We start from the raw sequence: 15,604 nt of genomic DNA on the forward strand, positions 1-15,604 counted from the left end.
TTCCCTAAGCTGAGGAATGGTCTAAAGCACCTCTTCCCACAACACTGCTTCTTACCCTTTTACTCTAACTCTGCAGCTGGGCTGAGGCACTGGTGTTCTCCTTAATTCAATCACTATATTCCCTGCACATATGAGAGACAAAGCCTTATACAATCAATGTGTTTTAAGTCTTTTACTGGGCCTAAAGGGAAGCTACAGATGTAGACAAAACCTATAGCATGTACGCATACAAACATGTAAGTGGGCTATCTAGTGACCCCAAAAGGTATCAAGGGAATCCTGATATCCAAGGATACTTAGTTGGTGTATTGGGGAATAATGACAACAATAAAAGTCTACACATGTTCAGCAAAAATGCAATATTTCTCTAAATATTTTCCACCCATGGTTGGTGAATTCACATTTGTGGCAAACATAACTTTGTATGTGGTAATCTGATTCAGCAGCCAAAGAAAATTAATACAGCATATTTAATATGCTTCTCAGAATAGTAACATGATATAATCTAAAAGGAAGCTTATATAAAGTATCTGATATAATGTAGAAATAATAAAAATTTACTGAGGTTCTGACCACATGTATGTTACACATATAGAATTTCCTTCAACTCAATGCTCAGCATACCATAAATAAAAGTGGTTTCTCTAAGCCTCTGCATTCTGTATTTTTTCATTTTTACTCTTGACATAAGCATGCAATTTTTATCCTAAAAATCTAAAAAGACTGAACTATTCTATAAATATTTATTATTATTATGAGTCATCTACCAGAGTGTACTTTTGAAAATAAGTTCTGTAAATTTGTTCACAATCGTGTTCTTTCTTCCAGGAACTGAACAGCCTAGCTTTGAGGAAAATGCTCATCATAAGAAGACTCTCTGAATTAACAAAGAGATAGGCTTAAAAAGAAGGAAGGCAGAGCCCCAAATTCAAAACATTCTTTAAAGTCAGGCACTAGTGTCAGTGACAGCAATATTGTAGTTACATTTCAGTTACCCTTCCCCCTCCTGTCTCATTCTCACCTCTGGAAGGAGACATTAATAATTAGGAAAAAAGTAAAAGTCCTAAGCATTTCCTTCAAGATACCCCTAAATTCTAACATTGAAAGTAATAAATGGAACATCACAGCTTTGGGGAAATAAACTGTTTAGGCAATAAAAAAAATATTAATCAGGAAAATCTTACATGTTGTGGCAAGAAAAAAACTTACTGGTACTATTTAAAAAAAAAAAAAAAGCAAGAAAGTAGCTTTAAATCAGATTAAAAAAAAAATGGGTCCTGTTCTTAACAGTGAAAAAAGTTTGTATTTCTGTTAACCTCATTGAAATACAACAAAAGTCATTCAGTTACTAGGGCCAGGACAAAATACCTTGTTAAAAGCACTTAAACAAACTAACACCACTTACAATTACTAGTTGGTCTGCAATAATAGTGCAATTAACAATGTGCCATATACCAAGTATACAAAGACTGGATGCATCTTAAAATTCAAGGAAGCTACTGATATTCTAATGCAAAAACTTTCAGGCAATATTTTGGAATTTTACCACACAAGTATAAGTAACCCAGAATAACAAATATTTTAAAGAACTTGATCATTATGATTAAAATTTTTTATATTTCCTTGACTTTAGAAAAGTCGCTGTATCTTTGGCAAATCTCCTTAAACAAATTTACAGATCTAACATACATTTGAAATAAGTTCAGAAATGCCAGTATTTATCCAGACAGGATGAATTATATACTGTTCTACTTGTACATAAAGAAGTGACTAGAAAATAAAGCCTAAACTCTCCTTCCTAAGTGAACAATGAGCAATATTAAAAAGATATTTAACAATTAAATGAGGGGCTGGGGATGTGGCTCAAGCGGTAGCTCGCTCGCCTGGCATGCGTGCGGCCCGGGTTCGATCCTCAGCACCACATACCAACAAAGATGTTGTGTCCGCCGAAAATTGAAAAATAAATAAATAAAAATAAAATAAAATAAAAAATATTTATTTAAAAAAAAAAAAACAATTAAATGATACAGTGTCTGGTTTTACACTCTTCCTCAAGTTTCACTTTTATGTAACTCTTCCCTTCACAAATTCCACTAAATTTAATTATTACAGAATGAATGTCATAAATTCAGTATAAAACAGATTTTTGAATAAATGTCTTTGCCTTATAACTACACTTTAATGCTCTGAAACTTAAGAAAATACATCAAGTTTCTCCATTAAGTATTAACATTATAAAACCTCATAATTTTACAAGGATTTCTAAAAATCTAGACCATGTACCATTCCCACCAAGAATTTAAGTCAATATTACAAGATTATGATATATCAAAAAACTATGATTCTTTCAGAACATATACCCAAAGATACATGTATACATTGTGCACATGTTCCAATATGTAACAACAAAGCCAACTCTGTGTATAATTATAGTATACCAACAAAATAATAAAATAATAAAGGGGGAGTGTCTATGTGTGTCTGTGTGTGTGTGTGAGAGAGAGAGAGAGAGAGAAAGAGAGACAGATAGACAGACAGACTATACACATGCAGGCAAGCACATGCACACACCTGAGGTTATTTGTTAAAAATACACTCCTAAACATAAATGTGATAAGTGTGGTAGACACCTAGAGTGCTAACCAACAACAAATTAACTTTTCATCTTTACATGTAACTATCATGATTACTTAAAATCATGTACATAGCATTTCTTATTATATATTGATCAATTTAGCTTTTGGCAAAACACAAAAAATATATTATACTTCTCCAGAGTAAGATAGTACTTTTAAAAATTATACAGATTAACCATTAGCAGAGTGAATTTATTTTCCCCAACAGTGCTAAAGATATGCAAAATTTTCACTATTTAGAGGTGCACAGTAAATGATTAACACCAGCACTGCTCATTATCTCGCTTAACAAAACTTCTCTAAAAACAAATAAATCAAAAAGCCCTCAAATATTCCTGAATAAATAAATTATAGACCTATTCAGTGGCAGCAATGATATTTTAAAAAGCTTGTGCAAGCTCATTGTACAATTTTATTACAAAACTGTACTTGATAAAAGAAAAAACTGTCCACTTTTTAATTCTCAGCATAGTTCTACTAGAAGGAATAGCTTCTCAAAGATGAAGAAACTTTATAATAGCAACATATCTAGGAAGTGTTAACCCTGTGTTCCAACAGATTACAGTCACTGCTAATTAGGAGCGGATACTTCTCATAAAGACACTTTTAGGAGCCAAGACTATTTTTCTCTCATAATGAGAGTATAAGGATAATGACAGCTAATAGGAGTCATAACTATGTGAACACAGACAATAAATGAGAACGTTTATATAATGGGAAACATAATTCTTAACTTTAAAAATATGTGTTTAGGTAGGTTGCAGAGAATTGTTCTTTTATTTCTACCTAACCCCACACAACTTTTGCACTGAACAAATGTTTTAGGTTTTAGGCAAAAATAGGCAACCATAACACCTTTGCCTATATTTCATAAGAGGAAAAAAAAAACTTGGTACAGAAATAGTAGTAATTAAGCATAAATGTAAAGAGGAAAAAATTAATGAAGTGATAAAATTACATTACTTGAAAGTGAAAATCAATATGTTCTAAGATTCAATAAAGCAAGTCTGTAGCATACTAAAGACTATAAGCTAAAATCTAGAGCTCCAATGCGTTAACCTATATTTCATTCAACCACTAAAAAACCATTTTCCTTTACAAATGATAAAATTTAAAACACTAGAAGACATAATGCAGAAAATGCTTATCATTATTCTAATCCTACCTTTGGAAATATCCTTTAAAATAATTCTACCTAAAAGTTATTGATATTTCAAAAATCCAAAACATGCAAAGTAATTCATTTCAGAACACAAAAAGTAGGCTTCTTATTGGTATAAAAGATATTTCCTGGAATTAAAAAAAAGCATGTAAATTGAGGTGACTGAAACATGCTTTCATCTAGCAGAGTAATATGGTAGCTATTCATCACCTGAAGTCATAAAACACTAGGTCTCGTCCTTAGCATATTCTAATGAAGCCTATCATGCAAATGAGAGTGACCTTTTCCTTGCATTCTGCAAGTTCACATTTATTCCAGGAGTATATAGGGTTTGCCAATACAAACTAGCCAAAGACTGCATAATTACTGTAATCAATTAGTAGTTAGTGTCATTCTGCTCATTTTCAGCTAATGTCAACTAAGCCATTTTTGAGAGAGCCACCCAGACAATAGCTTTTCTGTTATTTTTTTTAAATATGGGAGGAAAAAAGAAAAAAAAAAAGATGAATACATGCAAACTTTCCAATATGGCTGCAAGGTTGCACCGTTCCCAAAGATGTTAAGATTCAAGACAAAGCTCTAAAAGTTGATAATGGACAAAGACTTTCTGGTAAAGTTGCATATCCTTAAAATGACATTGAAGTTTGCTGCCTATACAATTAAACATTAATATTTAAATATTTAAATGAAGGACACTCTCCTGTGCAGCAGTTCAGACTTGGTAGAACTTGGGCACTCTTCTCAACGGTTGAGTAAACAGGCCGTACCCTCTGCTCAGAAACAGTCTATTCTGCAGACAGTTATGGATAGGAAACATTACAGCAGCCGGTAATTAAAGTAAAAACTAATACTGTCTCAGAGATGGGGAATTTTGTAAAGGAAAATCATTTATCATGGCTTACAGTTCTCACAACTGAAATGAATTATCTCATTCTTTAGCACATATCCATTTTAAGCTGTTATATATACTAACCTAAAAATGGGCCCACTTGCTGATCTTAATTGAATTAGCTAATAGCCATGGAACAAAAACAAATGTTAGAAAAATATTCTTCTACACACAGCACAACATAAAAACCTTGGAAATTAAAGTGAGGGCATAAACCGACCCCCCTCCAAAAAAACCCACACCAGATAATTTTTAAAAACCTTTAGTATTTTCCTCCAATGTAACTGTTTTTAAAATTTGCTCAAAGGATTAAGAAAAATACTTTGCCAGCTGCTAGATGCTAAAGAAAAAGGTTTATTTCATCCCAAACAATATTCTATCACTGTCCCTAGCCTAAACATGAAGGACAACATAGCCAAAGTTCACTTCTGGAAACATTAAATATGTAACAACTAACAGATATAACCCACACATTTATAACAGACAGAAAAGAGATATCATTGCTATGCTGGAAAGAAAATTTATTTGTTGTATATTGGAAGTTACCAAATAAAGAAAATAAAAATACTTTCATGAGTAATTTCCCTGATATTCCTGAATTAAAACAAAACAAAACAGCACAACTAAACACAAGCCTTGTTTATACATGCCAACCTGGGATACTCAAATGTGCATCTCCTTTAATATATATGATCCAGAGCCCTTAAGAAAGTGAAACTGCTGTGTGATGAGTTAGTGATGTTAAGTTAAAAAAAAAAATCTTATTTGGAAGACATGCTTTAAAAAAGGTACATAAATACAAATGCATACTCTATGATGACATAAGTGTGTGTGTGTGTGTGTGTATACACGCATGCACCTTTATTTTCTCCAAAAAGAAAAAAGGAATTGAAACAAATATTATAAACATAAAACAACAACCCCCAAAAGGCACAAAACCACATTCATATACCAAGTGAGCACATGCAGTTTCTTTATTTCCATATACCTGAAAATATCACCCTCAAAAGTAATAAATTGCAGTCTCTCTTGAAATTAAAACTATATATAAGTACCTAAGATTAAGTACCTATGGACAAGAATACTATCAAACTAAAGACACTGTTATTTATTAAAAAGCCTATGACCATGTATAAAAATGACTTTCCAAAACAAAACTGAAATATATTAAAATGACATTAAGTTCTTCCAGGTATCACCTGATGATCTTAGAAGACTGAAGTACAGTGGTCTATCTTAATAAGTGACTATATAATCGTGCAGTTTGTGGATAAAGCCTTCTTTAGAAGGGTTTGTTTCCATGGCGATATTTAGGGTAAAAAGAGCAATCAAGTGGCAATGAGTAAGTGACACTGAGGATTGATTGGTTTACTTCTGCATACTGCTGGAACTAGTCACCTCATGGAGCGTCAAACACACACACTTGTCAATAGTGACACAGAGCCAAACAGCAGGAAGATAGTTCTTTTCATTCTTGTCAGAAGAATAACCTGATGTGGGCCTTTGACAGTTACCGAGAGGGGACAAGAGTGAACAAGATGAACAAAATAAATAAAGAAAAACAAGAATAAATTTGAAGGGCCTAAGGCTTCTCAAAAAAAAAAAAAATGATGCCAGGAACAGAACATGGAGCAGTTGCTCAGCTTGTCTGGAACAAAAGGCCAACATGAAATGCTTTACAAGAGATAACGCTAAGGGAGCGCTGCTGCTCAACCACAGGATGACGCCTGTATGGTAAACACTTAAGACAACTTGTGACCAAAGTCCTGTTACAACACTAATTGTCCATGAAAGCTGACCTGCAGCAAAGCAGCACAGTTCAGTTCCAATAGCACAGCCTCACGAGTATTAACATGATTCCAGATGACAAAAGACATTCACGTATCACCAGACTCGGGTGCTAAGATCATACATGGTACTCACTGAGAAGAGACAGTTTTTAGACTTCTTGAATAGAAATAACAACACTCTAAATACAACATCCCATATTTCCTTCATTTTTTCACTAGCTTTTGTAAATCCATTGACTGGAAACAGGAAAAAAAAAAAAGATTGATAGTAACATTTTTTTTTAAATTAAATGTGGTTATTTTAGAAAGAAATCTTAGAATGAAAAAACTGAATAACATTAAGTTTATGGTAATACATATTCAATGAATGATTTAATATTGTTAAAGTGTTTCAATTTGTTAATAGCACTCAGCAGACGTTTAAGAATTGTATTTTACACTATAATGTACAAATCTTAAATTATTTCAAATTCTCTGTAAGCTAATGAAGTGCACAAAATAATACGGTAATTTAAAACTACACTAGGTGATTTTAAATTACCTTGCTTATTATATCTTACATAAAAGCCATAGAGAAAAAGAAAAACTACTCTACGATGAGTTGAGCTGCCAATCAAAATTTTTCTTAATTAATTAATTAATTTTAATTAAGTACATACGACAGCAGAGTGCATTTTGATTCATTGTACACAAATGCAGCATAATTTTACATTTCTATGGTGTACATGATGTAGCATCATACCATATGTGCAGTTATACATGTACCTAGGGTAATGATGACCATCTCATTCCACCATCTTTCCTGCCCTCTCCTTTGCCCAAAGTTCCTCCATTTTCCCCATGCCTGCCCCCTCCCACTAATCACAAATTTAATTATCAAATAATTTTGAATAAAATCATAAGCTTATATGTATCTGTTGTTTTTAAATCAAAGTGTAGTGAAACTTTAACTTGGGAATTGTTACAAAGTTTACATTTACCTAAATTTAAAAATCATAAAAATTAAATTGATGAAACATTCATTTAGTGGATTTCAAGTTTTAAACACTGATTAGCTTTCAAAATACAATGTGCTGCAAACACTCAGATCTTAAATGAATAAATGAATAAGCAAATAAGTAAATACATGACAATAAAACACATGAGGAAAGTGAACATACCCGAGTTTGACAGTCACACCTCCATGACTTGCTACTCACATGAATATGTGAAATAAACTTCTGGACACTAGGAATAAAGGCTTTCCAATATATACAATAATGATTAACAAAAGGAACTAGAAAATTAATTAGCAGTGTTTAGTATACTTATCTTCCCAAAATACATGATGTTGAAGAGAAAGTTTTCTGACTTCCTTACTCATCCTAATTAGTCACTGATAAGGTGTTTGCATTTCATTAAGTGAGTTTACCCTCAACAAGCTTGAAATTTAATCCAAGAAATTAGGATAGAATTGCTTCCATTCACGTACTAGAAGCAGGTGAACAATTCTGTTTGACTTTGGTGAAATACAAAAAACTTACCTAAAAATATTTATGAATATGTCAACCAATAGAATTGTCAGTTCAAAGAAATCCAGAAAGAATTAATTCAACTAGTACAGCTCCATGAATAACACCCCTGAATTGCATCTTAAGGCAGCACCTCTCTTAATTAAAGATAACTTATGACTGTCCAGTAGCCCATTCCCTTATGAACAAATTTAATTATTATACAGTTCTACTTAAACTAACATAAAATATGTAATTTCCATTATATTTGCATGAATTGCTAAATCAATGCTCAAAAAGGTAAAATGACATTGTACTTTTATATTAGATATTGTGAAGAAAAAGTAGCAGCAGTGGGCTGGGGTTGTGGCTCAGTGGTAGAGCATTCGCATAGCACATGTGAGGCCCTGGGTTCTATCCTCAGCACCACATAAAAATTAAATGAATAAATAAAGGTATCATGCATAACTACAACTAAAAATAAATATTTCTTTAAAAAGTAGAATTTGTTTCCACTTTCTACTAGATAGGAAAAAAATAAGATCATCCTAATATACTCTCTATCAACCACTCAAAAATATTCTTCCCAAGTCAGATGCAGTGGCACATACCTATAATCCCAGTGACTCCAGGGGCTGAGGTAGAAGATTACAATATAGCAAAACCCTCTTGCAAAATCAAAAAATAATTATGGCCGGTGATGTAGGTCAGTGGTAAAGTATCCCAACGTTCAATCTCAATACTAAAGGTGGGAGAGAAGCAACACAATTCTGCCCACCTTTGTGTGTGTGTGTGTGTGTGTGTGTGTGTGTGTGTGTGTGTGTGAGAGAGAGAGAGAGAGAGAGAGAGAGAGAGAGAGAGAGAGAGAGAGAATAAGAAAGTAGGAGTGAGTGAAGAATTGAGGAAGAGAGAAAGAGAAAGAAAGAAGAATGAAAAATAAAAGGAAGAAGAGAATGAAGGAGGAAATGGTATATATCATAATTAAGATTTGAAATCTGAACACACCATGTAGACCTTGTAAAGGATATTTTTTAATTAAAATATTAACAGAGATTCATCAGGAAAACAAGCCTAGAATATTGTTAGACAAAGCTCAAAACATGATTCTTAGGGGGGTGTTTGGAATTAAGCCCTCTTTATAATTACATTTAATGCCTATTTACACATTTTCTTCTGTAGTATCTTCACTGGGAAAACTTTTAAACTTATACATCATTCCTTCTGTAACCCTAAAAGACTTTGGAGAACAGTGAAAAAAGGAATACATTTCTAGATTTACAATTTTAGCCAAAGGTCAAAGTTGCCAAGGTAACTGCAAAACAGCACAGACTGATGGTTAAACTTAACCTATAACATGCAATCAATATAGAACAACATGCCACTAAAGGACAAGGACAAGAAATAGTTTCTAGTGACAGAAAAACTAAAAGTAGCAGCCTGCCAGACCATAAATGAAGTGAATGTAGATTCAGAGAGACAAAAGCCCTGGTGAAGGGCAGCAGCTACCTTCGGGAAACAGAAGAGTACAGGACAGTGAGCACCATCACTTCAGTTCACAGGAAGACAGAACTATCAGTATGAGGATGTTAAATGACTAAGGCTAATTTTCCAACAGAATGAGTACTTCTTGCATTTTAATCTTGACTTATAACCTGTGCTTTTAAAAAGCATTCATATTAGCAAAGCCACTGTAGAGAAAATTAAAGTGTCACAAAACTTAACAATATTACAAACCATAAGTAACATGTAGAGTTTCCCAAATATTGAAACTCCAAACCAATTTCAATGCAATCCCTTTCACAGATGGGAGAGCAGATGTTGTGGTCAGGGAAAATATCTAACCTCAGTTGACCTTCAGGACCAAGAAAAGCACCTGGCCCACACTTCTCCAGAGGCACTTCTGCAATGAACACTGCAGCGCTACATAGCAAACTTGCTTTTACTGCAAGAGGTTACATTCAATTACATAAACACATCACCTCCTAAAAGGCTTTTCATAACTTCAAAATATAGATGTGTATGCATATATATGTATGTGTGTATGTATATCTATCAAATTTTACTATTAAATTATCACTACCAATACGGCCAATGAAAACTGTCACACAATAATCATTTTTTTTAATTTTATAGTTCCTAAAACTATTTCTAAACAAAGTATTTATCTACTGTGCTAAAATTTATATAGAATACAAGTAAATACTCTAGACATACAAGAATTCAGAAAGATTAAAAGGCAAATTTTGCTGTTTTGTGCATATGGTTTCCATACATCACTAGGATATTTTATTAATGGATTTAATATATGCCTTCTACCCCAAATATACTAGTATAATTTACATATACTGAGTATTCACCAAAATTGTAAAAACTTCATAGTAAATAAGTGAGCAAACCAGTGAACAAACAAGAAAAATCTACCTCTCTGTAGCGTGCAGCACATAAGAATCCTCATCAAGCCATCAATCAGCTTGAGAAAAGGCTCTATATAAAAATTAATTAGTGGTAACAAAAATGACAGAAAATCAAGCTGACAACACAAGTGATAAGAAAGGGTCTACGTAATTTCTCATCTTCCACTAAAAACCCTCCTTTGCCAAGAGCTGGCACTTCCTCAAAGTATCCAGTAGATGTCCCATAAACAGGAACTTACAGTAAACAATACCAAACTGTTGTTTGTCCCCTGCCTTCATAGTGGGATTTTCCTCATTTTAGCAAAAGCACAAAAACCATATCTAAAGTAAACGCTTGGCACTGACCATGGAATGAAGACAGTGAGAGGCATGGCAATGAACCACAGTTTAGATGAGCTTCTGTATTAAGATCAAAGCCTGTCTGGTACCTACATAGAGAACACTGAATGCACTGCATTCTAAGCCGCAGAGAAGACAATATCTCATGTATTGCGCCCACAGCAAGGCTCTAGAACTCCCCTTATGATTCTTTGTTTATTTTTGTTTATATTTTTTTAACTCATCATTCAATACTGCTCACCAGGATTTAGTCCTTGGAAATCCCCAGGCACTCTCCTGGTTCTACATTTGTTTTGTACCCTCCCTATTTTCACTGCTCTACTTCAATCCATGCTCTTTGACAAACCTTCCAATCTCTATCCATGACTTTCCTGCTCTCCTTTGTGATTGCTTCTACACTGGCATCTTTACAATCCCACTCTAGAAGAATAAAAACCTAGTCTGCCTTCAGATATCAACCTTTCTCAGTCCTCAGAAGTTTGGCAGCTTCCTTAACAGAGGTGGATCATCTTCTACACATCACATTGACTGTGACAGCAACCAGAATGCATATAATAATTTCTAATGTGAAAAAACTAAGCAAAGAGCAGGTAAGGATAGTTATGGACAGTGCCAGGGCCAAAATCCAGAGGCCAATGTGCCATAATGAACATCGTTACCAATTACATCTCATGGTCCATCCCACTGAAGGGGCTTTTCATTCATAACATGCCCCAAACCTAACATCCTAATCTCTTCATTCCCAACTTCCTGAACATCTTACCAATTATTCACTTTGAAATTCTGGACTATCTTTAACTCATCTATTTTATTTCCACCATCAAATTAACTGCCAAATCCTGCAGTTTCTTTTATTAATGTTCATATTCTACTTCTATCCCCCACTGCTATCTATCCTTTCCAACCCTTCATTCTCTCTCCAATACACAAAAGCAAAGTCTCCTAACAGGCATCCCCATCTACTGTTCTCCTGTCCAAGTCCAGCCTGTGCACCACAAGCACTTTAATTATCTTTTTTAAAACAAGTCCTTTTCTGAAAACTCTATTCCTCTACTTAGAACCATTCCATGACCCCACCCTTGAATTTTCTTACTGCCACCAGTACTTCCAGCGATCTCATCACCTTTAAGATGAATCCAAAGTTCCTTACATTCCCACATGGGACTTGCTAGCTGCCTATCTCTTCGCACATCCTTTCTATATAAATGAAAAAAGACAAATCTTCATTCTACTTGAAAGATAATGGAGATGGCAAAACCATGCTTAAATTAACACAGAGCTTTTCAGACACTTTATTCATGACCCTATGTTGAACATACATCTGTACTGCCATAGAACTAGAATGTAATAGATTACAGGATGCTGCCCCAGAGATCATGTGGAATTATTTCATACTTAGGACAGATGATGTATAACCTACACAAAATCAAAAAAAAAAGAAAAACACCTATGAATAATTACAAAGCATCGCTCCCCACAAGGGTTTAGGTGAGGGGATGCAACAGAAGTAGGGCACTACACCTTCCATGATTCATTTCACAGTCTCTCGCACCCCTGCTAGAACCTGACCTCAGTTCCAATATCCTACATGAAAGCCTTCACTGACTCCCTCCCCGTTCATCATAATCTATATGTCCCCTTCACATTCCATTAGGAAGGGCAAAATCCACATTTAATTTATTCTGATATTCTCAGCACTTACCTCCCTGTTTGGCACATACCAGAAAATCAGCATCTGTAAAGCTAAACTGAGTAAATTAATTTTAACTGGTTTCCTAATTAATTTAGAAAATGATCCTGGATTCCGATTAAAACTGGTAAAAAAAATATATATAGCAATCTCTTTTTCCATAAATTGACTGCTGCCTTGGAATATAACTAGAACTTCCCATCTCCAATGAAACAAACTGCAATACTGCAAATGCTAAAGTCTATGCAAACCACCCACACTGATATATATATATATGCCAATGTGATATATATATTCCAATATCAAGTACGATGAACCTAGTACTTTCACTTAGGCAAAATTAAAATCTGAATGTTTCCCTATGAAGATGAAAAGGAATATGTAATAAATTAATAGCCTTTGTTTTTCAGTTCAAACTCCACTCAAATCAGGATCATGGGCCATGCTTTCATTCCACATGTGGGTCACACCATAATTGAAAATATCCTGATAAGATTGCACAAAAGGATCTCTGGTAACAAAATAAGGCATATTAATGAAATGGCTTTATGTGTAAATGAAAGTCAGAACCTATACACATATTTGAAAATTCTGCCTCATTGCATTGCTGCTTTATATTTCTATGTAATTTGGCTTATGTGTCTTAATATTCTATTTTTCTTTTCAGTTTGAGTATCGAAAGCAAAATTATTCTCTTCCATGCATGGTATCACCAACCTTAGACATAATTTATTGAATCTGAGACATTGTGCTTAGCTCTATAGAATTCTCCACTCAGTAAATGTATTTTGAAAGGGGATTAGCTGGAATCACTCTTATTTGATGAGAAGATTCATTATGCTTCTTGCAATTCAACTACAGTCTGAAGTATGACTCTTGGAATTCAGAAAGCACAACAGAAGACAATTCAAGAAAATCAGGGGCAAAAAAATCTCAGTGGATTCTGAGTAGAAGGCGAAAGGGGAAAAAGATCAATATATGTCACTATAGTAAAAATTGTTCTAAAAATATACTATATGTAATGCATTACAATTATTTAACCATCACCCCCTCAACACACATACAGTACTAAGAACAAATGGTCTACACATATAACATAAAAGTAAAAACAAAACCTCCCTCACATTCTCCCTAACCCCAAGGAAATACCAATCATGCAATCTTAGAAGAATATAAACAAAAATCAACATCCAATTAGGATGCTAATGGGCCATCACCAAAAACTAAAGTGCACCATAAAAACAGGAGATGACAGTTTTGTATTAAATCATATTTTCACTGAATTGATGAATGACGCTTGAAAATTTAAAATATTTTTCAATTACATGACATTGCTTACTAAAATATGAAGCTATATATGAAAGCATAAAAGTGAAAGTGCAGCACATTTTACAATAATGAAAAGTTATCTCTTTAAACCCCAAATGAAAATACCACAGGGGAAGCAGAAAATAAAATTTCAATGCAAGTCCAAGTATTAAAAAAAAGATATAGAGAGAGAAATTATATTTTTACAAGTTACATTTCATCAGTTTGAGCAAACTTTGGATTGTCAGAATATAACAAATGACAATACTCATTAAAATCAAGAAAAAGAAATAATGAACTAAAGAAAACAATTAAATTTTTTATCATCTACCATTAAAATAGTAAACGCTATTTTTTAAACAAGCAAACAAAATAGGTACAGAACATGAATAAATCATCTTAAAATGGGGAAATGTAAACATAAAATAAACTAGTGAAAAAACATTTGTTATCAATAGTAAATCAAAAATATACTATGAGAATTTCTACAATCAAATAAGAAAAAAAAATTTAAATCTCATGATAATGGACGGAAAGTGGCAGTAAATTTCATACCCTCATGAGTGTTAAATTGGTTGACTTTTTAAAAAGTATTTTGGCTGTATGTAAGAACAACTTTAAACAATACCATTCACTTTGAAACCAAACATTTCGAATTTAGAACTCTATTTCTAAGAAAGTAATTTGAAAGGAGCACAATTAATGTATACACAAGGTGCCTACCATGTTTATAAAAGTAACAAACTATAAACAGCCAAAATGGGAATCATTAAGAAATGATCATATTAATAACAATACTCACATATATAGAATGCTAAACTGCCATAAAATATCTACCAAGAATATTTAATGGTTTAGGAAAATATATAATTCTAACCAAAAGCAGATTTTTAATTTTTATATAAAGTACATTCAGTCAGTCAAGTAAGACAAAAGAATTATATCCAAATTCTAAAGCAGATTAATGTTGATTATTTTTAATATACATGAAAAATTCATCAGACCTTCCAAATATGACACAGTAATAATCACAGAAATCCTTCTAATCTCTAGGATATATAAAGAACTCAAAAAACTTAACACCAAAAAAAAACCAAATAACCCAATCAATAAATGGGCCAAAGAAATTAACAGACACTTCTCAGAAGATGATATAGAATCAGTCAACAACTATGTGAAAAAATGTTCAACATCTCTAGCAATTAAGAGAAATACAAATCAAAACTACTCTAAGATTTCATTTCACTCTAATCAAAATGGCAGTTATTAAGAAAACAAGTATACAGTATACAGGGTATACAGGGGAAAAGGCACACTTGTTCATTGCTGGTAGGACTACAAATTGGTGCAACCAATCTAGAAAGCAGTATAGAGATTCCTTGAAAAACTTGGAATGGAACCACCATTATTTGCCACCCCTCTGTTTATACCCAAAGGACTTACAAACAGCATACTGCAATGACACAGCCATATCAATGTTTATAGCAGCACAATTCACAATAGCTAAATTGTGGAACCAATCTAGATGCCCTTCAGTAGATGAATGAATAAAGAAATGTGATATATATACACAATGGAATACTACTCAGCATTAAAAGAGAATAAAATCATTGCATTTGCAGGTAAATGAATGGAGTTGGAGAATATCATGCTAAGTGAAGTAAGCCAATCCCAAAACACCAAGAACTGAATGTTTTCTTTGATATGTGGATGCTGATCCATAATGCAGGTGGGTGTGGGGAGCACAAGAGGAATGGAGGGACTTTAGTTAGACAGGGCAAAGGGGAGGGAGGGGAACGGAGGGGGTATAGGGATAGGAAAGATGATGGAATGAGTTGGACATTATTACCCCAAGTACATGTATGAAGACGCAAATGGTATGACTC

The 15,604-nt window shown here is 33.4% G+C and overlaps 1 protein-coding gene across 1 annotated transcript in view; it reads right to left on the reverse strand.

Moving 5' to 3' along the window:
• Window positions 1–15,604, reverse strand: part of Znf407 (zinc finger protein 407) — a 425,149-nt gene that overhangs the window by 291,042 nt on the left and 118,503 nt on the right. The gene's annotated exons all lie outside the window — the stretch shown is intronic.

This window comes from Urocitellus parryii, chromosome 13 (assembly GCF_045843805.1).
Source record: "Urocitellus parryii isolate mUroPar1 chromosome 13, mUroPar1.hap1, whole genome shotgun sequence".
Classification (NCBI taxonomy): domain Eukaryota; kingdom Metazoa; phylum Chordata; class Mammalia; order Rodentia; family Sciuridae; genus Urocitellus; species Urocitellus parryii.